Source organism: Zonotrichia leucophrys, chromosome 9 (assembly GCF_028769735.1).
Source record: "Zonotrichia leucophrys gambelii isolate GWCS_2022_RI chromosome 9, RI_Zleu_2.0, whole genome shotgun sequence".
NCBI classification, from domain to species: Eukaryota; Metazoa; Chordata; class Aves; order Passeriformes; family Passerellidae; genus Zonotrichia; species Zonotrichia leucophrys.
The window spans coordinates 2,865,997-2,889,340 of NC_088179.1; the positions used below are offsets into that span (position 1 = coordinate 2,865,997).

Genomic DNA, 23,344 nt, shown 5'->3' on the forward strand with positions numbered 1-23,344 from the left:
TGGGGCTGTTGCACTGTGTGAACGCTGAATTAGAATGATAATGCAGGGAACTCAACAAAAGCAGCTTTGTGTTCCTGCCTGCAGCCAGTGACAGCTCTGCAGGGCCGTCCCTTGCAGCACTCTCAACACTGGGCTCACACACCCTGCTCTGATGTACCTGGCAGGGCTCCTACAGCTAGCTGAAGAGAACAAGCCCCTGTCCCATGCTGCACACCTTGTTTGGGGCAAGGACTTCTTAAATAAATCCTTCTGGGCTGACTGACTCACTCTTACCTCTCAAACACACCTGCCCTTGGCACTGCCTGCAGAAAGCCCAGCTGAGCACCACTGCTGCTCCCTGGCCTTACCCAAAACAGGCTCTGTGCCTGCCCTTGGGGCTGCTGCTGCTGCTCCAGGCGACACTGGAGCGTCACTCCATGGCAAACATGCCCTGCACACCAGGGACGGGCTCTGCCTTCACCAGGGCTGGCACCCACACATGCCAGGGGCTGCTGCAGGCCAGGGCTACAATGGACACTGCATGGCATTACTGTGTGGCATCACTGCATGGCATCATTGCATGGCATCACTGCATTGGCATCACTGCATTGGCATCGCTGCATGGCATCATTGCACTGGCATCGCTGCGTGGCATCACTGCATAGCATCACTGCATTGGCATCATTGCATTGGCACCACTGCATGGCATCATTGCATTGGCATCATTGCACGGCATCACTGCGTGGCATCACTGCATAGCATCACTGCATTGGCATCATTGCGTGACATCACTGCATTGGCATCATTGCGTGACATCACTGCATTGGTATCATTGTGTGACATCAGTGCATTGGCATCACTGCATGGCATCACTGCATTGGCATCACTGCGTGGCATCACTGTATTGGCATCACTACGTGGCATCACTGCATTGGCATCATTGCATGGCATCACTACATGGCATCACTGCATTGGCATCATTGCATTAGCATCACTGCATGGCACCACTGCATTGGCATCACTGTGTGGCATCATTGCACTGGCATCACTGCATTGGCATCACTGCATTGGCATCACTGCATTGGCATCACTGCATGGCATCATTGCACTGGCATCGCTGCGTGGGATCACTGCATGGCATCACTGCATTGGCATCATTGCATTGGCACCACTGCATGGCATCATTGCATTGGCATCATTGCACGGCATCACTGCGTGGCATCACTGCATAGCATCACTGCATTGGCATCATTGCGTGACATCACTGCATTGGCATCACTGCATTGGCATCGCTGCATGGCATCATTGCACTGGCATCGCTGCGTGGCATCACTGCATGGCATCACTGCATTGGCATCATTGCATTGGCACCACTGCATGGCATCATTGCATTGGCATCATTGCACGGCATCACTGCGTGGCATCACTGCATAGCATCACTGCATTGGCATCATTGCGTGACATCACTGCATTGGTATCATTGTGTGACATCACTGCATTGGTATCATTGTGTGACATCAGTGCATTGGCATCACTGCATGGCATCACTGCATTGGCATCACTGCGTGGCATCACTGTATTGGCATCACTACGTGGCATCACTGCATTGGCATCATTGCATGGCATCACTACATGGCATCACTGCATTGGCATCATTGCATTAGCATCACTGCATGGCACCACTGCATTGGCATCACTGTGTGGCATCATTGCACTGGCATCACTGCATTGGCATCACTGCATTGGCATCACTGCATTGGCATCTCTGCATGGCATCATTGCACTGGCATCGCTGCGTGGCATCACTGCATGGCATCATTGCATGGCATCACTGCATTGGCATCACTGCATTGGCATCGCTGCATGGCATCATTGCACTGGCATCGCTGCGTGGCATCACTGCATAGCATCACTGCATTGGCATCATTGCGTGACATCACTGCATTGGTATCATTGTGTGACATCAGTGCATTGGCATCACTGCATAGCATCACTGCATTGGCATCATTGCGTGACATCACTGCATTGGTATCATTGTGTGACATCAGTGCATTGGCATCACTGCATGGCATCACTGCATTGGCATCACTGCGTGGCATCACTGTATTGGCATCACTACGTGGCATCACTGCATTGGCATCATTGCATTAGCATCACTGCATGGCACCACTGCATTGGCATCACTGTGTGGCATCATTGCACTGGCATCACTGCATTGGCATCACTGCATTGGCATCATTGTGTGACATCAGTGCATTGGCATCACTGCATGGCATCACTGTGTGGCATCATTGCATTGGCATCACTACGTGGCATCACTGCATTGGCATCACTGCATGGCATCATTGCATGGCATCACTGCATTGGCATCATTGCATTGGCATCACTGCATGGCACCACTGCATTGGCATCATTGCATGGCATCACTGCATTGGCACCACTGCATTGGCATCATTGCATGGAACCACTACATGGCATCACTGCATGTATCATTGCATGGCATCATTGCACGGCCCCATTGCATTGGCATCACTGCATGGCAGGTTCATGTATTGTTAGAATCCTGGGTGCTGAGAATTTTAAATTTTCAGTGCTGAAAGGCACAGACCCACAAGAGATCACTGCATTGACCTGAGGCTGTGAAGGTTTCCAAAATGGATTGATAGCACTGGGAATGTGGATGTGGAGCTGGTTAGAAGTGTGTAATATCACAGGGTGGAAAACTTAAAGTTTGGGGTCTTAGAATATAGAAATAAATATGAAGCAAGATGGAGGTTGTAAGGTGGAGGCAGATTGTTCTTCACCTTCTTCTTCCTTCTTCCTCATGGGTCTGGGTGATGTTTTGTAATTGGGCAGAAAAGTCTGCATTGTGGGTTTCCAGAGACCAGTTATTGGGTTAAAAGGGAAAATAATCCAGGTGTCAGTCCTTAATTAGATAGTTTAGTCTTAAAAGACCTTGTACCAAGAGACTGTTGGCCATTTTGTGCCTTCTAATGCAAAGCTGCTGAACTCATGGTTGTGAGACTGTTTTACTGACAAGGAATAATAAACACCTGAGTCCCAACATGAACTCCTGTCTCAAGTGCCTTCAATCCCAACGCAGAGAAACCAACGGTGCATGGCAGGTTTATTGCCAGCTCCCAGTGACTGTGCTTGCCTCATGCAGGTTTCCTGACAGACACTGAGCGTCTTAATTAGCACCCTGCCTTTTAATTGCCCAGAAAATCACACTGTGCTTGGCACTCTGGGTCTGCTCCCACACACCCCCACCTGTAACCTTACCCACACAGAAATCCTGCTGAGCCCAACCTTCTTTCCAAGCCAGTCTGCCCCCAGCATATGTCAGCTTCTGTACATTTTGCCCTTTTCCAATTCATCCCATCTGTTTACCTAGTTAAATACGATTTTCCAAGGTTTCCAAGTCATCTTTTTGCCTTTTTTTTCCTATCTGATGTCCAGTTAATGATATTAAAGGTAAATTCATTAAAGAACTACCTTAATTTCTATTTCATTAAATAACTATCTTAATTTGAAAATAGCTACTCGATTTCTTTCCACATTTTTTCTCCAAACTGGCTGAGTGTGACCTTTGTAAAGGTATTTAGCAGAGGCCTGTCATTTGTCAAATTATTTTTCCAGTTTTTGTCAGCAAGAATTTTGAAATCATGATCAAATTATTTTTGTTACCTCAAATTTTAAAAAAAATGGTCTCTAGCTAAGCTGACATATTTTAGTCTAATTCCTTAAAACTGCATGAGATGAAGTACACAGTGGAAAAAACCCACAGAAGTCTGGTTTGTGGCCAAAACTGCACCTTGATGTAAAACAGAAGGGGGAGAAAAATTAAATCTCTTGAATAATATTTCCCAAGTGTTTATTAAGAATTGCTTTCTTTCTTAGTCTCAAATCCAGTAGTCTCAAGGCAACAGTGTCACATCTGTGTTGGGCCAACCCCTCGTTCTGCTGCCCTGCCATCTCCAGTAGGTTCTGCATCTGTGGCACATGCAGCCCAAATTGTTTATTTCTGCAGCTCTCATTAACCTCTGACTGCTCTGTTGGAATCAGGAGACCAGCTCAAATATCTTCTTACAGTTGCTGCTAAATTGTAACTGTTTGAAAAGATTAAGTGTGACAGGTCAGAGAGAGGAACAAAGAGTTTTATTCATGGAGAATCTTACTGGCTTTCAAAGCGAGTCATATGAGGAATATATGAATACATAGGTTTTTATAGCTTGTGCCTAAATTAGAAACAAGATCAGAAACCTCAACGGCCCTCATGAACTCCTTCCTGTTTCCCCATGCTCTCCCATTCATTTTGGGCAACACACTGTCCCCCTTTATTCCTCTTCCTCCTCTTGTCCCTTGTCACCCCTCTGTGCACATCCTGCTCCGTGACTCTGCGCTCACTTGTGCTGCATTCAGAGGAGAACACCCCAAGATCTCTGGAAATCTGGGAATTGCCAGCTGTCAATGTCCCACCTTGCCTCTCCCAAAGTGAGTATGAATCCAGACTCCACCCTCCTTAACAAGGGAAGTTCAAATACACTTCACAGCAAGGTAAGAAACAAGCAATTTAATGTGGTATGTGACAATAAAAAAACCTGGCAAAGCAAAATTCCCCAGGAAAAAGGCCATTTCCTCACCCTCTGGCTTTGGAACTAGACCAGGATAAGCTAAGTGGGTGAAGCAGAAGTGTTGGCCATTTGACCACCTCAACAAGGGGAAAGAAAAAAAAGGGGAAAAAAAGAGGAAAAAAAAAGGCAGAAAACAAGTGAAAACTGCTTGCACATGAATCCTTAGGGCCATCCAAACTGGGAAGGGATGCTAGAAACCACTTCTGCTTCCAGGATTAAGGTTTTGAAGTCAAAAAGGGCAATCATTTCTGGAGATATAGTACAATACAGACAGTGCCTTTTGACTCAGAGAGAAAAGAGAGCAAGAGACAAACTTCTGGCTGGACAAAAAACTCTTCCTGCAAGAACAACCACTCTGAAACAGGTAAAGAGAGCAACAGCAGCTGCTTTGATTTACACTGATGTCACAGAACAGAACTGGAACCAGCCAGTATCTCTAACTGGTACCAATTGCTACATCAGTGGGTCTAAACAAGTTTACAGCCTCAGAAGACTGCAATCTCCCTTCTACACAGGAAAGGAAAATAGTTTCTTGTAGAGGAACTCAGAATTTCTCAACCCTAATTAATCTTCTAAAACAGGAAATCCCTTGCCAGCACAGGTGGAACTGGCTGGTAACACATTGGCTGTGCAGCTGGGGAATGAAAAATGGGATTTCCCACCAAAAACAGAGCAAGTAAAACAAGCAGCTGAAAAGCTGGAAAGAAGAATACAAGTGAAAAAACTGAGAGGGGAATTTAGGAAGTGTCTAGGTCATTCCTAAGAAAATTCCCTACAGGGTCAAGGATGGTTTGAGCCCTTCTGAGGAAGCAGCCCTCACTGAGAGCTGAGCATTAGGGCAAAGGAAACTCATCCAAATCTGTGTTTCAGAAATCAAAATCAAGAGGACCCTGCTGCCTTCTGAAAGAGCCCTGCAATGTGCATGGACAAGTCCAGCTTCCCTCAGCCATCCCTTTGTTCTCTGTAATTGCTATGTTTAAATGCAGTTTACACTGTTACTCACTGGACCACATCACAAAAGATGAATGCCAGCACAGACATTTCTTTGCCATTGAAATGTTACTTGAGTTAAAAGTCAAGACAAGAAACAGCAATTTCTTTTTGATACTTACAGCATTATAATTGTGGAGGCATGTAGAAAAGAGGGAGATAAGTAATGCCACATATTTCTGTCAGTCTAATTGAAGCCAAAAGACTCAGAGACAGGTGAAGATAACACAGGTGCTTGTAGGGGATGCCCTGCACTCTGCTCTGAGCACTAGGGCTGTGCTTAAGTTCAGCTTAGCATAAACAGTATTTTTCATGACAGTTTATTTTATTTTTTGAACAACCTGCTCTAGTGGAATTGTCCCTGCCCATGGCTGGGGGGTCAGAACTAGGTGATCTCTAGGGTTCTGTAAGGTCCCTTCCATCCCAGGCCATGCTGTGATGCTGTGACTGGATGCCATCAAGCACCACAGAACCACCTGTATCACAACACACAGGGCAGGTTTCAGAGAAACTAAAAAAACATCGTGTCTCAAACAAAAACAACTAACACAAACAGTAGCACCCAAGCTTTGTTTAGACTAGGGGAAGTCCAGCAAGAGCTGTCAGGGTGGGGTGCTGCAAGGTGTGTTTTCACCAGAAGAGCAGGGCTCTCAGTGTAAAACAGCCTGAGGAAGTGACCCTCACTCTCTGATGTGCCAGACCAAGTGGGCAACAAGCAAAACCAGATTAATTTACTTGAACTACAAGTGCATCCTCAACACTTGCTCACTGGGGGAAAAGATAAATATACTTGCTATCAATAAAAATCACACTAGGAGAGCATGACTTTTTTTTCTTTCCTACACACACACAAATTTTCTCTATTTAGACTATTAGAAGGCTAACTTTTCTCACACATGCATTTCAGTCAATAAAACAGGTATTTGCATTGTCACTTCTTTATGAGTTTGTATTTCATTGCCCCATTTTGACAGAGCCCACAGGACACTGCTGGAGTCCATATGGTTTTGTACTGCACAGCAAAGCAGGCCATGCTTGGAAATGCCTGAACACATGCAGAAGAGGCAGAAAAACGAGCAAGGTCACTCAGCTGGGCTTTCATTTCATGTTGAAATGAAAGAAAGTCACACACATTCTCCAGAGCAGGCACAGCAGCTCAGCTGCTCACAATTCAGTGCCCCATGTGCACTGGCAGTGCCACTCAGAGCTGGGAGTGACCTGCACAGGAGCTGCTCCAAAATGTGCCCACAGCCATGCCCAGGCTGGCCTCTGTGCTTCAGCCTGCTACACTCAATATTGAAGGAAAATGTATAGGAACTACTGAAAACTATAGTGCTTAATTGAAGAAGAAGACAAAGATTTACCAGACGTGTTCTTCCCCTTAAGATGGATTGGTAAAACACAGAATTTAACGTTAGGTAACTGCAGAAGTGAGATAATGTCATGATGTTTTGCTTTCTACAAGATAAAAGGAAAACCCTGGTTGCTATAATAAGAGAGGAAATTATTTAAAATAAATATCTCAACTTCCTGGCAAATTACAAGGTTTAGGTCAGCTCTAAAAGGAATTTGTGTCAGCTAGAATAAGACATCTATGTGAAAGATTAATGAGAATGAAAACCAACCTCTTTAAAAAGTAGAAGTAATGCTTGTTGAATTTATCATCACCTGTAGGACTGGTTATGTTAATAATCCTTCATGTTATGCCAGGTAGACTGAAAATAATTAATAGCTCACAACCTTCCCACAGAAGTTTCAGTGCCAATGTTGTTTTGACTGTTGACAATAAATACAAAGTATAATGCCAAATATTTAGGCCTTCAACATAAATTCCTTATATCTGAGCAACTTCCATGAAAAGTTAATAAGAAAAGTTAATAAGAAAAGTTAATAAGAAATCCACCAGTCCAGCATTACCTGTGAGTTCCTGGATCACAGAATTTCAGCCTCACTGCTCACAGCTCTTCAATGAAGCCCACTGTGCTCACAACCTGGAGAAGCAGATGTGATGTTACACTCAGGGCTCCACGGCTGAGCTCTGCTGAGCCACAGCAACGCTCAGGAGCCAGAGATGAGGAGCAGGTGCTGCCAAAGCCTGGCTGACTGCGCTGCTCAGGGGCTGCTGTGAAATCCTCAGGGCTCTTTGTCCCACATGCAAGCTCTTTCCCAGCTGGGAAACAATGCTCACCTCAAAGCAGCAACAAGGAACGTCTGTGAGGACACGGCACCGTGAGAGAGGATGGGGAGGAAGAGGAGGAAATGGAGAATAAAGCAAAAGATGGAAGGGAGGAAGGTTGTTTATACGCTTACAAAATCTCTAAAATAGTCACACGGCCCAGAGAGATGCAGGTGGCAAACTGATCTCATTAGAGAAACCACAATGGTTCGTTTCTGCCAGGATCCTGTTTCCAGCACTGCTCATACCCAGATGCTGCACAGGAAGGTTCCCAGCCACATTGCTTGACAGACTCTAATGTGACTCCTGAAGGACAAGCCAGAAATATTTGGCTAAAATTCATTGCCAAGTTAGACAACCACTACATAAGGAAGAAATAAAATCCACTATGTAGAACAGGACACCCATGGTTATCAAGTTTAGAACCCACTCGTGGCATTTTTCCTTGGAAACAGCACTTGGTGCAGCACACAGCATCCCTGCAAACAGCCAAAATGCTTTGATACAGGCCTCAAAAGTGTGAGAAATAAATCTGTTAGCCTAGGAACTGGGCAACTGTTGTGCAACCAGCACCAAATCCACTGAGGCATGAAAGGACTGCAGTATGCACCTGCACCATGCAGGCTTTTGGGGCAAAGCAGGAAGATTTACACATCCATCCACTCCATCAGGACAACGTGGCATGGATGCTGTCCAGACAAGAAATGGACAAGAGTGACTGCCTTCATTCCTCATCCCTCCATTAATACTGGATCTTAGGAACTGCTGCTTAGGGCTAGTCAAAAAACTCCCTTCATGATGTTTTTCTATTGAAAATTGTGTGCTTGTCCTTGGGGGGGGGGGGAAGCTTCCCATTAAAGGCCCTCACTCTGTCTAGTATTTAATGTCTAAAAACACCAAGACCTAGTGCGTTTTTGTTTTCCACAAAACCTTGTTTTTGAAGTGGTGCCTCACCGGAGCTGCGGTTCAGTTGCCAGAGCACACCTCCCACGAGGTGTGAGATCACTCAGAGGGGAGGTGATGACACCACTGGGGAGATTCAGCCTGGCCAGGGAAGCCAGGCTGCACCTGAGTCAAAGCTGTCCATCAAAAACTATTCGCAATTTTAGAAAGCCTACTGCAAATTTTGACAAAAGCAATGCGCTTCGCTTTAAATTTTTCTGAAAAATAATGTGTTTGGTGATCATGTCTGTTCCTCACCATTTCTGGGCCCTCCTGAAGTGCAACTTATAAAAGTGGAGTGGGCAGGACACTGGAGGCTCCAGCAACAGCAGCCATACCCACCACTGCCAGAATTGCAAGGGGATTCTGTCCCTCCTCAAGCATCTCAGCTCAGTATCTGGCCACTCACTGCCCAGAGGGACGGAGCTCCCAGGGAATGCTCTGACAACGTCAAAGATTAACCCACTGACCCTCGTGTTTAACGTACAAAAACTTACAGGAACTCTGCATGCAAGCCTTTAACACAGACTCTGCTCCGAGGGCAATGCACAGCCCTAACAGCAAATCCCTGTGCCTTGGCAGCTGCCTGAGCTCTGAGGGGATGTGAGGGCTCCGAGAAGCAACCCAAGAGCACACAAGCATGTGCAATCAAGGCTCCACTCTTATCAGACCCCTCCCAGTCTGCTCGAGCTTTACCAGCTCACTGACCTCCCTCGTGTCACAACTGCCAGTAAAATACAAAAGGCTGAAACTGAAAACACCTCCGGTCTACCAAGAACCCACTCCGAAGGACAAAGTCACCGATAATGCTGAGCCCAGCTCACAGGATGAGCCGCTGATTGTCTCAGCGCTCTAAGTGAGCGGCTTAATTGGAACAGAAAAACAGGGTGATGAATCACAGCTAAGGAAAGCACCTTGCTGAGGAAGACAGACAACATCAACGTTTTACATCATTAAAAAAATTTTGAGGTTACTCTTTAGGACAGCACACGTGGAAAACATTTCAGGGAAAAAAGATGAAATGTTGTTTAATTGGTGAAATCTTGCCATGAACAGGTGTGACACATGCTCTTGGGCAGGAGGTGCGAGCCTCACACATGCTGCCAGCCACACTTCCCCGCTCCCTGCAGCTGCCAGAGCTCGCTGAGGTTTCAAAGTTTCCCAGCGGGAGGCCCTGTTCCCTTTGCTTTCTGGTAAATTAGCCACTGTAGTTACATCTCCTTGGTGGGTTCGATTTCGTTTTTTCTTCTTTCTTCTACTTTTTTTTTTTCCTTGGTTTCTTTTTGATGCAGTAGCATCTGATCTCACTCAATCCTAACTCCTCATCTCACCCCGGAAAGGGAAAGAGACGCCAGAAGCACCCGAGGGAGTGGGGATTCACCTGGGACTGGGGAAATTGTCACAGCATGGGAAGCGCCAGCAGCGACAGGGAGGGGACGCGCCCGAGTCCGGCCCCGGCAGCGGGCAGCGGGCAGGAGCGGCTGGGGCTGCGGGCCCGGGGAGCGCTCCCGCTCCTGGCCAGGGGTCGGGGGAGGGCACAAAAGCAGCAAAGCAATAACGCGAGCCGCGCTCCTACCGAGCCGTGTGCCTCCCGCAGCCTCGCACCGACAGCGCGTCCCCGGCACCGCCGGTACGGCCCGCCCCGCCCCGGGGCCGCCGCCTCTTCCTCCCGCCGTGCCTCGGCCCGGCCCCGAGCCGCCCTCAGCCACCCCGCGGGGCTCGGCCCGGCACGGCCCCGAGCTGCCCTCAGCGACACCGCGGGGGTCGGCACGGCCCGCCCCCTGCCGCGCGGCCCGGCACAGCCCCTCACCCGCGGGCCGCGGCATGGCCGCCGGGGCACCTCACCGCTCCGCGGCCACTGGCAGGGGATACCGTGCACCACTCCACCGGCCACTGGCAGCACTGCCACCACCACTACTGCCACTGCCACCACCACTGGCACTGCCACACACAGCCTGGCAGTGCCCCTGAACCACGCTGTGCCTTTGGCCTGGGCAGAGGAGGAGCCAGCCCCTTCAGTTTACAAGCATAATCTTTTCAGCCGTGACTTTGCACTTGGTAGCGAAATACTGAGTCATGCCAAATGTTACCCAGCTGTTCCTTTATCTCCTTCGCTGGGGAAAGGTGATTGCTGCAATAAAATCTGCTGGTTTCTTTCACGCCAGCCTCGGTTCCTTCGGAGGGAAAGCAGCGGGTAACGTGGGGGATGTGGAGGATGCAGGGCCCGGCTCTGCCACAGCCAGCCGAGGGCACAGCTTCCTTCCACCCCTCTCCTCCTCCTCCTGAGGCAGCTCCCAGCATGGCCTGCAGCCAGGCAGCCACCCACGGGGCCTGCCTTCCTCACAAACACCACACCTGCCACAGAAACTGCTGTGGGAGCCCTGCAGGCCGACACGGGCATCCCACAGGCACACCCTGCATCACCGGGGATGCTCTGCCCTGCCCTGCCCAGCTCCATGCAGAAACCAGCTGCCCACACAGGTGTCTGCCTGACCTCCAGCTGAAAAAGGCCTTCACCCTCCTCCTCACTTCAGCAGCACCTTGTGCCAGCCTTCCCCAGGTTCAGGCCACTGCTTGGGAGGTGACATTCTGACAAATCAAAACCTGTAAATTCAGGTGCAGAGGTGACAGATGTGCAAACCCAGTCATCACACCTGGCCATGTGTCAGGGGGTGAAGCACAGAGCTCTGCAGCTTGAGTCTGGGGAGAGGGCCAGGGCATCTGCCAGCACACATGGGGCTGATAAAAGCTAAAAGGAGGACAGCAAGCAGACCCTATAGGAGGAGTGGCCTCCACTGCTGAACCAAAGGCAAGCGTGGTCTCTAAGAAAAGCCTGAATCCAAAAAATGCCCGAGTACGAGAGCTGGAACATCCCACAGGGCAAGCTGATTGCATTCCTGTTTTATTGTCTGCCATAAGCAGCAAGCGTGGTGTTCAGCAGCAGAGGAACTTGAGTTAATGATCTCTTGTAAATTTCAGTACTTGCCAGAAAGGTTTAACGAGAATTTTCAAACCTGCAAAGTTGGAATGTATGCTAAAAGCATGGCAACATTACATTTTTGAAGCCTGACATTCTTTTAGTGCATGGTATGGGCAGTAACTTGCAATGAATAGTAGCAGCTCCAGATGCTCTCCTACAGCTATGCTGGCCACAAATAAGGTTCTGAGCAGTGCAGAAAAACCAATGTCACAGAACAAAGGAACCTGAAGTGCCCTCCCCCTGGAATTTCCTTTTCTAGGCTCCTCTCTTTGCACATGAGTGTGCTTTGGGGATCCTCAGTGCCAGATCTGGAAGGAGCAGAGCTGTGCCTCCCAGTGACGCAGAACAAAGCCCAGGCTGCAGCAGTTCCTTTTCATTTCTTGCAGGGTGCCAGCTCCCTCCCCTTGGACAAGCATCTGTGCCCACCAGTTACATCAGCACCTTGCAACCTCACCCTCACCTGGGGAGAAGAGATTGGGGCACAGAGCTTCCCCCTGTAGTTACAGGAACTGGGAAGTCAGAGTTCAGCCCCAATTTTACCTGGCACAAACCCACACCAAAGGAAGACATCCTTGCCCACTCATGGTGCTCTCTGCATGGCCCCTGCCCTCCCACCACTGCCAGCTCCTTTCCCACTGCACATGTGGGATGAATGAACTTACCCATGCTAAAACACCGTGTTGGCTTCTTTTCCCAATGTACTTGTGGCTTTTTAACAACTGCTTCCTCAGGGAAAAAGGATGTGTTCATTGTTTTTTTTTTTTTTTCAAAACAGAAGTACTTAGTACTCAAGTACTCAAAACTAACAGTACTTAGTTCTGTATGGAGAAGTAGTGGTTCAATAATCTGAATTGAGGCATCCTCCATGCACCTAACACCCATATGGATCAATGGCAGATGTGATGAAAAACCCAAGCAGCTGAGAAGGAACAACTAGGAAAAACATCAGGACCTTAAGAAGTGTTTTGCACCAGAAATTCTCAGTGACTGTGGGTGCTTTTATATGTGAGTTTATATCTGCATCAAAATTTACAGATTTGGAGGCACAGTTCTCCATGAATGACTTTTGCCAGCATTTTATCAGTAGCTTTTATGGCATGTGTAGGTCAAACCCTGCTTTGAAAGGACTCTGCTTCCTTTGGACATTCTGGTATGACCATCTATGTCAAGGGAGCCAATTTTCCAAATTTCAGAGAACAACGAGCAGCAAGGCACTGCTGGCTCTAATTCTTCACTGAGTGTTCCTGAGATAGTTCCTTAATCCAAATTTCCAATTTCCTCCCACAGACCATGGCCAACACTTTCCTTTTTCCACTCTGCACCAGCCATCCCTGTACAGATGATGCTGTCCAAGTCAGGCTGTTCCCCATGCACTGAACACAGCTGTGGCACGTCAGCATGGTCTGAAAAGGTAAAAATAGGTACCAAGCTACTGCAGAGACAAATCCCACTTGCTCACTTTCTTGCCCTTGCCATGAAGGAATCCTGTTTGTATGTCCACTGCCACAGCTGGATTTTTCAGCCTGCAGACAGCTTGTCTGCCCAGCCTAACTTACAGACTCCTGGCCAAGGTTTCATCTCACCTTATCAGTGTATTCAGCATTCTTCAGATCCTGCCTACCCATGCCCCTCCCTCCCTGCTTCCCAGGATCCCTTTGTATTCCTGTCCTTATCTAGTGTTGCCTTTTATCCTTCTTGCTTTTTCTTTTTACTATCATTTCTCAGCACACACCTTGAGAAGGGTGAGTTTCCTGGAAGAAGGCTTATGGAAAAGATCTTGCCTATCTGAGCAAGCGAGGGAGCCAGAAGCTATTTACATATTTTCTGATAAGCAGTGAGAATGTCCTGATGGTCCTGTGAAGTCCACAAGGAATTGGTTTCATGCTGTTCTGCATTTTCTGCTTGTCTATGCTTGCCCAAATCTAATGAACTAACAGTATTAAAGATATTTTACATATTGTTATAAAATTATTTGGAGGAGAAAACAGTATCACCATCTTGAATTTAGTAATTAAAGTCATATTGGCAACACTTAGCATTTAAATAATGAAAATAAATTTTAAAGTATGATTTTTTTCGTTGTTAATTTCTGCCTACAGTATTACATTACAGCTGCATCTAATTTCTAATTTTTTGTGCAACCATTAGGGCAAAAATATATTTAATTATATTATTAATTTTAATTCTTTCCTTTTTTTATATGGACCAAAACCAGGGGTGTATTGAGTTTTTTACATTTGACATTTTCTTTTCTTAACATAACTTTAAAGATCTGGAGCCTCATAAGAAAACACCCTTCCAGTGAGTGAGCTCTGCATGGTGTGAACACAGCAGATTTCTGAGTATTTTGTGCTCAGTAGCCGAGAAATAAGAAAGGCTGGGCTGGGAGGTAACTAACTACCAGGAGATAGCTGCTTGCATGACCGCTTCTGAAAACGCAGCTGAAACTCTCCTGGGGGCAGATCCTGAGACTGTAACTGTTTTTGCTCGGAATATTCAAATCAGCCTGTACTGACAACAAACAGAGTGAAAGCCAAGCCAAGCCGCAGTCTCGGAGGAGAGGAGAAGACACGAGCAGCTGTGAGAAGAGAGCACACGAGCTGCTCCTGCAAGGGCTGCCCGCTGCTCTCAGGGCGCCTCTCCTTGCCCTGGTGGGAGCTCTCCTGCTCCCACTAATTCCATTCTTTCTTTTTTCATTAGATACCCGGCCTGTTATGACTTTCAAAGTGGTTAATTCAGAGTTTCATCTTACTCACAGCAGTTATCAAGCCCTAACACTTGACAAATACCTCAAACACACCTGCTTTGAACCTGGGTTTAGATTACAATATAAAAACTACCCATTTAGTCAACAAAAGTTGGTTGGTCACCTATCAGTCCCTGACAGCCACACCCATCCTGTCTCTGACAGTCACCTGTTGCAGCATCTGCTGCAAGCAGGATAAAGGAATATCTATTCATTTTCACTTCTCTTAATCCTGTGATGGTCAAAATTCCTGACTTTTTAAAAGGCTTTTCTATAGGTGCAGTTTGGCACAACACTGACTTTTGAAGCAATACAGACACACCATTTGCAATAAAACCCCATCCACACAGGGAGAAATGAAGCAGCAGGCTTCATTCCAAGGAGCAAATTCCACCATCCCAACCCAGTAGAACTTGACCCTTACACAGCACCTTGAAAACACAAGTACAGGCCTAAACCACACAACTCCACACATCCATTTGCTACCATACCAGCTCTCAGTCCAAATGCTTACGGGTGAGAATCTCTCAACTCTGTTTTTGAATTGTTGCACTCATTCTCATTTTGGCAACAGTGCAAGTTCCATGTGTGATACTTCATTCAGCTGAACGTTCCTGAGCTGTTCTTCACCTTGCTGTGCCTGATGCTGGGGGACAGGCAGCAGGGCTCAGCCAAAGTCACATGAACCGTGCTGCTGCTAGGCAGGAGCACCAAGCTGTGGTGAAAACATTACCAGGTACTGCACAGGTGTATGAAATTAACCACCCTGAACCACGAGCCCGGCCGTGAGCGGCAGCACCGCGCTCACAGCGCCCGCTGCCAGCAGCCTTGACCTTGGAACGCTCCCGAGAGCAGCGCTGCCGAGGAGGGAGCAGAGGACATTTGCAAACAGTGCACTCGGGCGGAAAGACAAGCCCGGGGCACGTCTGCCACGGCGTCGCTGCCGCTGCACAATTCCGCCGTGCAGCCGAGCGCGAACCCCACGGGAGCCGCTCACCGGGGCCAGATCCCCACGGCCTGGACTGGGACTGGCTCAGCTCCCCTCGGCCGGGAGCCGCTCACCGGGGCTGGCTCCCCTCCTCTCGGCCCGGACTGGGGCTGGCTCCGCTCCCCACGGCCCGGGGCTGGCTAGAGTGGCCGTTCACCTGCCCACGGCCCGGGCCGGGGCTGGCTCAGCTCCCCTTGGCCAGGAGCCGCTCACGGGAGCTGGCTTTCCTCCCTATAGCCCGGATCGGGGCTGGCTCCCTTCCCCACGGCCGGGAGCCGCTCACCGGGGCTGACTCACCTGCCCACGGCCCGCACCGGGGCTGGCTCAGCTCCCCATGGCCGGCAGCTTCTCACCGGGGTTGGCTCCTCTCCCCTCGGCCGGGGGCTGCTCACCGCGGCCGCTCAGCTCCCCAGGCCCTGGGGCTGTCCCGAGTTGCCGCTCCCCTGCCTAGGGCCCGCGACCCAGCCCCGGCTCTGCGGAGCGCTCTCTACACACTCTGCCCTCGCTTCCTTGAGGCACCGTGGCATTCATCCTGGTGGATGCTAAAAACGTGTTTCCCTCGGAGGTTTTTTTTTTTTTTTTTTTTTTTTGTGGTGGAGTTTACTTTAAGAGCATCATTGTCTGCAAAGTCACTGCAATGCTTTCTAGAGTCCCTGGGATATTTTTACACTCGTTCATTAGAAGATGTACCAACTGCTACAAAATAGCAAGGGCTGCAATAAGAGCATTACACGTTAAGGATGGCTTTAATTACACACACAATATCTATGCAAATGCCAGATAGCATCTTCTGCATGAAAGGGTTGGTTGGTTTGCTTCTTATCCTCACAGTATGGAATCTTAGTGCTTCTTATGATGCAATATTAATTTGGTTAGACTTAATTTAATTACTTTGGTTGGTAATTAAATCAGCATGTCTTAAATTAAAATAACCAGTATCATCATGAAGTATTTCTGTCACAGTGGCTTCTAAAATATTTCAGTCAGGACTAGATCCCTGTTGTTCAAGAGGCTGTGAAAAAAAATGCATTAGAGAACAGGGCCAGACAAACCCATCTGCCTCTTAATGTGAGGAGGCCACTGCTGAATGGCAGGCACTTGGCACACTACAGGTCCCTCTCCAGCACCAAAAGCAACATTTTTATCAGTCTCATCCTCCTTTAAATACCTTGACCTGAGTGTCATGTCCAACATTACACCATAAAGCACTAGAGCAGGGCTTGTTTCACCACTTTCCTTCAGCTGTTTCAGTGTGTTTGGTTAAACCCAGGAGCACCAGAGAGCAAGTTCACAGTGATGATCATCCTGTACACCCCCAGTCAATGAGAGGTGAAGTAACTTGACCAAGGTAGTGTTAACTCAGTGGCTCACCCTTATTTGTACTGCTGCTGTAACCGTGCTAGGAAGCTCAAACTCCTGTTTGAGCAGGACTAAACACACATCAGGCCCTTGTTGAGGCACTGGCACAGGCAGAAGAACTCCAACATCCTGCCACTGGCAATGATGCTTCAGGCACAGCACGCCAGGCACTGGGGGTCTTTGACTTTCCTGCAGGAGCAGCTTCCCCTGATGTGGTCTGGCCAACCAGGTTTTGAGGTAAAAAGCAAGCATTAACTCCAGATTGACGCAGCACATGTGGAACTGCACTGTTTGTTTAACTATGACTATTGCAAAGTGTCATGAGCAAGGTACAGTTACAGGTACAGTGAAGAAACAGAACCAGCCCCACAGATTTGCAGGACAAAGGTTACCAACACAATTTCAGCTCAGTCCTCTGCAGGCCATGTGGCACAGTCTTGATTCCTTATTTCTCCTGCATTAATTCATCAGTGAAGCTCGAGCCCACTCTCTCCCTTGCAGCTCTCAGGAAGGGATTGCTTGCAGACTCTCTCAGCTGGATGACAAGGAAAACATTCAGCGTGGGCCAGGAGAACACATACCCAACAGTGAGTTACACAAGCAGTTGTGAGACAGCACTGGAATGTCAGCAAACAGGATCTTTGGGTCTAGCTGCAGCTCTGGAGGCAGAGAGCAGCTTGTCATCATGAGCAAGAGGCCCCATGACAGCAGCAGGTAGGTTTGCTTTGAGAGGTGACATGGCAAAGCAGATGAGCCCTGCTGCTCTCCAGGCCAGGGCTCCATTCCCAGCTCTGTGCACACACTGCAGTGAGTCTGCAGAGCAGCTGCAGGACCCCTGCCTCCCACCAGGAGGGGTGGATGACTGCCCTGTGGAGTGCATGTGGGGACAGCAGCAGTGAGGCATGTGGGATCACACTCCACAGGCTTCTGGGCAGCAGCAAACAGCATTGTGACCATGCCTAACTTCTCCCGCTGCCCTCGCCCTTCCCCTGTCATTGTGTGGGCTGGCAGGCTTGCCAGATGTGTCACAGCCACATGAAATGGGTGACACTTGTGACCCTGCCCTCGTGGCCCCCAGGCTGACGGTCAAGTCTGAGACACAGACCAGCCCATAAGGAAATGAGGAAGGTCCTACCCAGAACAGAAAGACTGCAGGACCAATCTCAATGTGTTTGTTTATTCTGCAAGTTTTAAGATGGAAAAACCCGCTGTAATAACAACCAAGCTTGTGAATTCTGTGCTATGTACAGCAATTCTCCTGTATGTGAGCTCTGCATGTGCTTGTTGATGTCAGTGCCCTGTAACCAAGAGCCACTGCTGCCTATCACACACAAGTCCTCATTATGTTGCATAACAAATTACCTTTGTTGCCTCACAGAATGGCACAGTAGATTTTGTTGTTGCCTCATGTAAACTTTATTCTTGCGAGTTCCCTTCTGCCCTGACGCACTGCTGCTGCCTGACAAGTGCTTCATTTCTGTTGTTCAGCAGCAGAACTCCACAGTGCAGGCGGCCTCAGAGCCTGAAAAACAAGTTCAGAAATGCAGAAATACGCCACCACTGTGTCTGCAAAACAATCAGCCACGTGGATCCTGGCTGCTGGAACACTGGGCTTAGAGCTGCAGCCACACATCCTGGGAGGCAGCACCGCTGCACATTCAGCCCTCGTGGTCATCTGATGTTTTCAGCCACAAGGAAAAACAGCAGCAGAGAGGAACAAAGAAAGTGGCAGAACAGCAAAGGAATTTTAAACCGACAAAGAATTCGTGGTGTTGGCATTTTAATTCTATATTACTGCCTTTTAAATGGATTTATCTAACTGCATTGCACTGACTCTCATTTCCCGTGTTTAAGTACTGTTTCTAAATAAACCCATTAGTTACAATGTTCATCCATTAAAGAAGAAAGTGTGAAAATGTTAACAGATTCATCCATATGATTACAGATTGTTAAACCTCACTAGACAACCCTGATTCTTCCTTCTTTATATATGTTCAGCACATATTTCAGGGGAAGGAAAACATTTACTGCCAGGCTTCAAACAGTGTTTCCTTTCTTAAAAAGTTTTAGTTGGCAGCTTTTTCTGCTGGCACATGACCAATACTCTGGATAAGTGGGAAAATAGCAGAGATATCTACAGGCCAGATTTTGCCACTTCTTAAAATGAGTAATGCTATCTTATTTTCATATATCCTGGCATTCCCTCTACTCAGAGCACTACTGCAAACTCACTGATATGTGCTCCTTACTTTGCCTGGACAAAATCCAAAGAGGAAGAAAATCTAGGCATTAAAAGGGCAAACTTCAATAGAATCTGAGAGTTGGCCTGTTGGGATAACCCTAAATAAGGGTAACAAAATCTGGATGCTAGCTTATTTAAAAATACATGTTTTGCCATCCCCTCCTAGTCCTTTGAGAAATGTATGTTCCAATCTCCAACACACACTCCTCTCCCATGCACTCTCCAAATTTTTTAGCTGCTTCCTAGTTGAACCTGCCCTTTCCTCAGTGCTCCTGTCACCCCACTGCTCACTCCTTCTCCTCCACAGCCAAGCAACATTCATCAAATAAATCACTGGAGACATTGCTGGACAATGGGTAAATGAACTGCTGCTGAGGGATTGGGGTTTGCCTCTATTTACTGGCTGTAGTTAGAAACACTTGAAGCCAAATTTCAATTACAGGGATAAAATAAAGGCCAGCCCAGTCTGGGCATTTTAAGAGATAATTGTACTTCAGTAAAGCACTAAGGCACTGCTGTTGTCAGACAGCTCACAGCTAATGGTGCTGGTACAAAATCTACCTGGGTATGACTGCAAACAGCTTTGGAGAGCCGTCATGGGAATGAGTGTGGCCACTGAAGGAAGCCTAGATGCTTGAGGTACAGGACAGAGAAACAAAAAATTCTTTGTAGGAACCTCAGGTATGTGAGCACAGCTGTAATTATGTTGTTATTGTAACAGCTACTCCTTAGCTTGTGGAAAAATATCGTGAGCAGTGCTAAGGGAAGGGAGGGAGATTACAGCCCTGCCTGCTTCAGAGTGAAACACCAGCCCTGAAGCTGTCACCTCCTTCACCTTCTCCACATCCTGATGACACAGGGCCTGGGGAATTTCAGACGATGGCTTAAAGACCTGGGATTTCCCAGGAGAGAGAACTAGTGAGTCAAAGAAGACTTGATAGAAGCATTCAATACAGGAGATAGCAGCTCAGCTCTTTCCTGTCCTGATGTTTGAACACAGGGCTATAGACGGAAATGGAAAGGGTAGAAAACACAAATCTGAAGACAAGTAATTTAAAGTGAGTCCTGAGAAAGTCTGGACATTAACAAGAGCAGGCAGTAACCCAAGTCCTGTTTACGCTTCACACGTTTGGGCACCAACAGCTATTGTATAAGTCCTGCTGTCAGCTCTGGGCTGACTGGTTACCCTCTTTTAAAAACACAAGAACAACATGACTTCAATGCAATTTGAAAGGCAACATTCTAAATTATAAAATTCTTTTCTACACAGCACATAATTAACCTATGGAACTCATTCCCACAAGATTTCAGCTGAGCTGAGACTCCTCCAAAAAGGATTGTACATGTATTTATTAGCTGGCCCGATTCCACCCAGGGCAAGGGCAGTGAACATTCAATTGGGTATTTGTAAGTGATCCTTTTTAAGTCCCCGTGGAGAATGTGCCAGCAACCCTAAGGACGTCAGCCGTGGGAATGGTACACCCAGGGGCAGCAGTTCTCCAGGGCTGCCCTTTAACACTTGATTTCTCCTCATCAAGAGATGGAGCTGAAAGTTCAGCTCCGCTGCAGGCGGCAACAGCGCCCTCGGGACGTGACCTGCAGCCTTGGCAGGGGGAGTGCGCAGGTAAGAAATGACACGGTGACCACACAGCTGCAGTGGGTGTGCACAGTGACAGTGAGTGTGCACAGGTGACAGTGGGTGTGCACAGGTGACAGTGAGTGTGCACAGGTAATACAGTGACTGAGTGTGCACAGATGACAGTGGGTGTGCACAGTGACAATGGGTGTGCACTGGTGACAGTGGGTGTGCACAGGTGACAGTGACAGTGGGTGTGCACAGGTAATACAGGTAATACAGTGACAGTGGGTGTGCACAGGTGACAGTGAGTGTGCACAGGTAATATGTGATTGAGTGTGCACAGGTGACAGTGGGTGTGCACAGTGACAGTGGGTGTGCACAGGTAATACAGTGACAGTGGGTGTACACTGGTGACAGTGGGTGTGTACAGGTGACAGTGACAGTGGGTGTGCACGGGTGACAGTGGGTATGCACAGGTAATATAGTGACTGAGTGTGCCCAGGTGACAGTGGGTGTGCACAGTGGCAGTAGGTGTGCACAGGTGACAGTAACAGTGGGTGTGCACAGGTAATGCCCAGTGGCCGCACACCTGCAGTGACCACTGACCGCCCCCCTGTGCATTGCTGAGGTTTCCTCCCACCTGCCGAGCTCACCGAGTGTTTGGATTCGCGCTGTTTTTGTCGCTCAGCCGCTCCAGCAGAGCCGGAGCCCCTGCAGAGCCGACACTTGACACACACAGATCTGCTGGGACCCCAAATCCCCACCGCGCCGTTTATGATTTCCGTGCCGCCAAAGCCACCGCTCCCCCCGGCTGCGGCGGGGAGGGACGGCCACGGAGGCATCGGGCCGGGACACGGTGCAGCCCGTGCGCTTGGGCCGGGCTCCTCGGAGCTTCTCCCGGCTCCCCCGGGCTCCTCGGAGCTTCTCCGGGCTCCTCCGGGCTCTCCCGGGCCTCTCCGGCCCCGGCCCGGCGCCGGCACCGCCCGCTGCGGAGCCCCGGCGCCCTGCGGCGACACCTGGCGGCGGCGGCCGGGACTGCCGGCTCGGGCACACCGGGATGGGCTCCGGCACACCGGGATGGGCTCCGGCACACCGACATGGGCTCGGGCACACCGGGATGGGACAGCTCGGGCACGCCGGAGTGGGAACAGTTCAGTCACACCGGGGTATGGACAGCTCCGGCACACCGGGATGGGACAGCTCGGGCACACTGTGCTGGGGACAGTTCAGTCACGCCGAGATGGGACAGTTCGGTCACACCGGGATGGGGACAGTTCAGTTACACCGATGGGGACAGCTCGGACACGCTGCGCCGGGCTCGGTCACACCCCGCTGGGCACACAGGGTTCCGTTCTTCTCACTGCCTTAAAGCCAGCACTCACCTGGGGAGGCCAGACTGGCTACAGCCCCTGTGCAGCATTGTCCCAGTTTGCCTCTGCGTCTCAGGGACAGGGGCACTGCGATGGGGCTGGACCTCAGGAGGGGACACATCCTGCTCTACCTCGGCCTGAGAAGTGGCTGAATTGCAGTGGAAAAGCCCTGGAAGCTGTGGGCTTATTTAAGGTGATCGTTTTAGCTTCACCAATTAAGAGGTGGAACGGCCCTGTGGAAAGAGAAAAGCGGTTCAGCCTCGGAAGCCTGCTAACTGCAAAGGCTGGAAACAGCCAGCACAGCACAGGGGCTGAGCGGGCAAAGGACACTGGAACACTGATGTTAGCTTAAAAAAGACAAAGCAGAGCCTGGGCAGGAGAAGAGAAATGAACCTGGAAAGGAAAGGTAGCATGCAGGAGAGGAGGGGAAGAAGGATTTCACCAGTTTTGCCTCTTCAATTTTGTCTCCGCTTTTTAGGGCACAAATTTACGAGGAAGGCACTTCTACGCCTTTTGTAGAGGTGTCTCTTCAATTTCTCTTGGGGTGAGTTAAGCCTTGGGCCCATCTCCCAAGACCCACCTTCCATGCCAGAATGCAGTCGAGGCTGCTGGTTCCTCCCTGCTCCAGCCAGTGCCCTGCAGGTGTCCCAGGCAGACCCACAGTGACAGGGAAGGGCTGGCAACAGCCCTCAGTGCCAGTCTGTGGCACAGCTGTGAGCATGGCTGGAGCTGTCCTGTACCTCAGGTCAGCACTGAGGGCTCCAGGGTGAGCAGCAAGAGGCTCCTGGGCCATGGACAGAGGTGGCTGCAGGGCCCAGGGGAGGCTCTTTGGGCTGATTGGAGCCTCTTGGTGCCCTGACATGCAGACACACACACCTGTGTTGCCTGGAGGCTTCAGGGGCTCCAGGGTCCTCAGTGCATGGGCAAGGAGGGATCCAAGAGCAAACTGCTGAAAGAGCATGGGGAGACATCATTCTGATGTGCAGGGGCTGTCTCAGAGCCCTGCCAGCTCTCAGCAGTAAAAGCCTCCTGGTTTTCCTAAAAACAGCCCTTCTGAAGGCACCAGCCAGAGGGACATCACCCACAGCTGAGGAGATGAGGAAGGAACAAGATATTTCAGAGTAACTGCAAAGATCAAACATGTTGTTTCAGTATTTTACAACGGCATCTGGGATCCCACAATTAAGCAGGGTTTGGAGAAGCAGCTACAAGTTTCTCCAGTTTTCAGTTCCATTTCAAAACTCTGACTCCATGCATTTGCAGCCTGAAATCTCAAGACAGATCAAGATTCACTGTGCTGGGTTTCCTCAGCCTCAACCCCTCTGGAAAACATCCCATGTGCACATTGCATCTCTCCAG

The 23,344-nt window shown here is 49.1% G+C and overlaps 1 protein-coding gene and 1 long non-coding RNA gene across 8 annotated transcripts in view; both read right to left on the reverse strand.

Moving 5' to 3' along the window:
- The window catches only part of PIK3CB (phosphatidylinositol-4,5-bisphosphate 3-kinase catalytic subunit beta), a 97,254-nt gene extending 82,158 nt beyond the window's left edge, over positions 1-15,096 (reverse strand). The window contains exons 1-2 of one of the 5 annotated variants that reach the window (XM_064721079.1): positions 15,078-15,096; positions 7,521-7,594 (exon numbers count right to left, since the gene is read on the reverse strand). The gene's annotated coding sequence lies outside the window, so the exon portion shown is untranslated. Of the gene's footprint in view, positions 1-7,520; positions 7,595-7,791; positions 7,848-10,102; positions 10,267-10,297; positions 10,361-15,077 lie in introns of those variants that run through there. The other 4 variants (XM_064721076.1, XM_064721078.1, XM_064721077.1 and 1 more) reach the window with 4 other exon arrangements.
- A 1,571-nt stretch (positions 15,097-16,667) lies between these two features.
- The window catches only part of LOC135451899 (uncharacterized), a 28,213-nt gene continuing 21,536 nt past the window's right edge, over positions 16,668-23,344 (reverse strand). For 2 of the 3 annotated variants that reach the window (XR_010441465.1, XR_010441461.1), the window contains 2 exons: positions 18,157-18,316; positions 16,668-17,329 (listed from right to left, as the gene is read on the reverse strand). This is a non-coding gene — a long non-coding RNA (uncharacterized LOC135451899). Of the gene's footprint in view, positions 17,330-18,156; positions 18,317-21,701; positions 22,219-23,344 lie in introns of those variants that run through there. The other variant, XR_010441462.1, reaches the window with a different exon arrangement.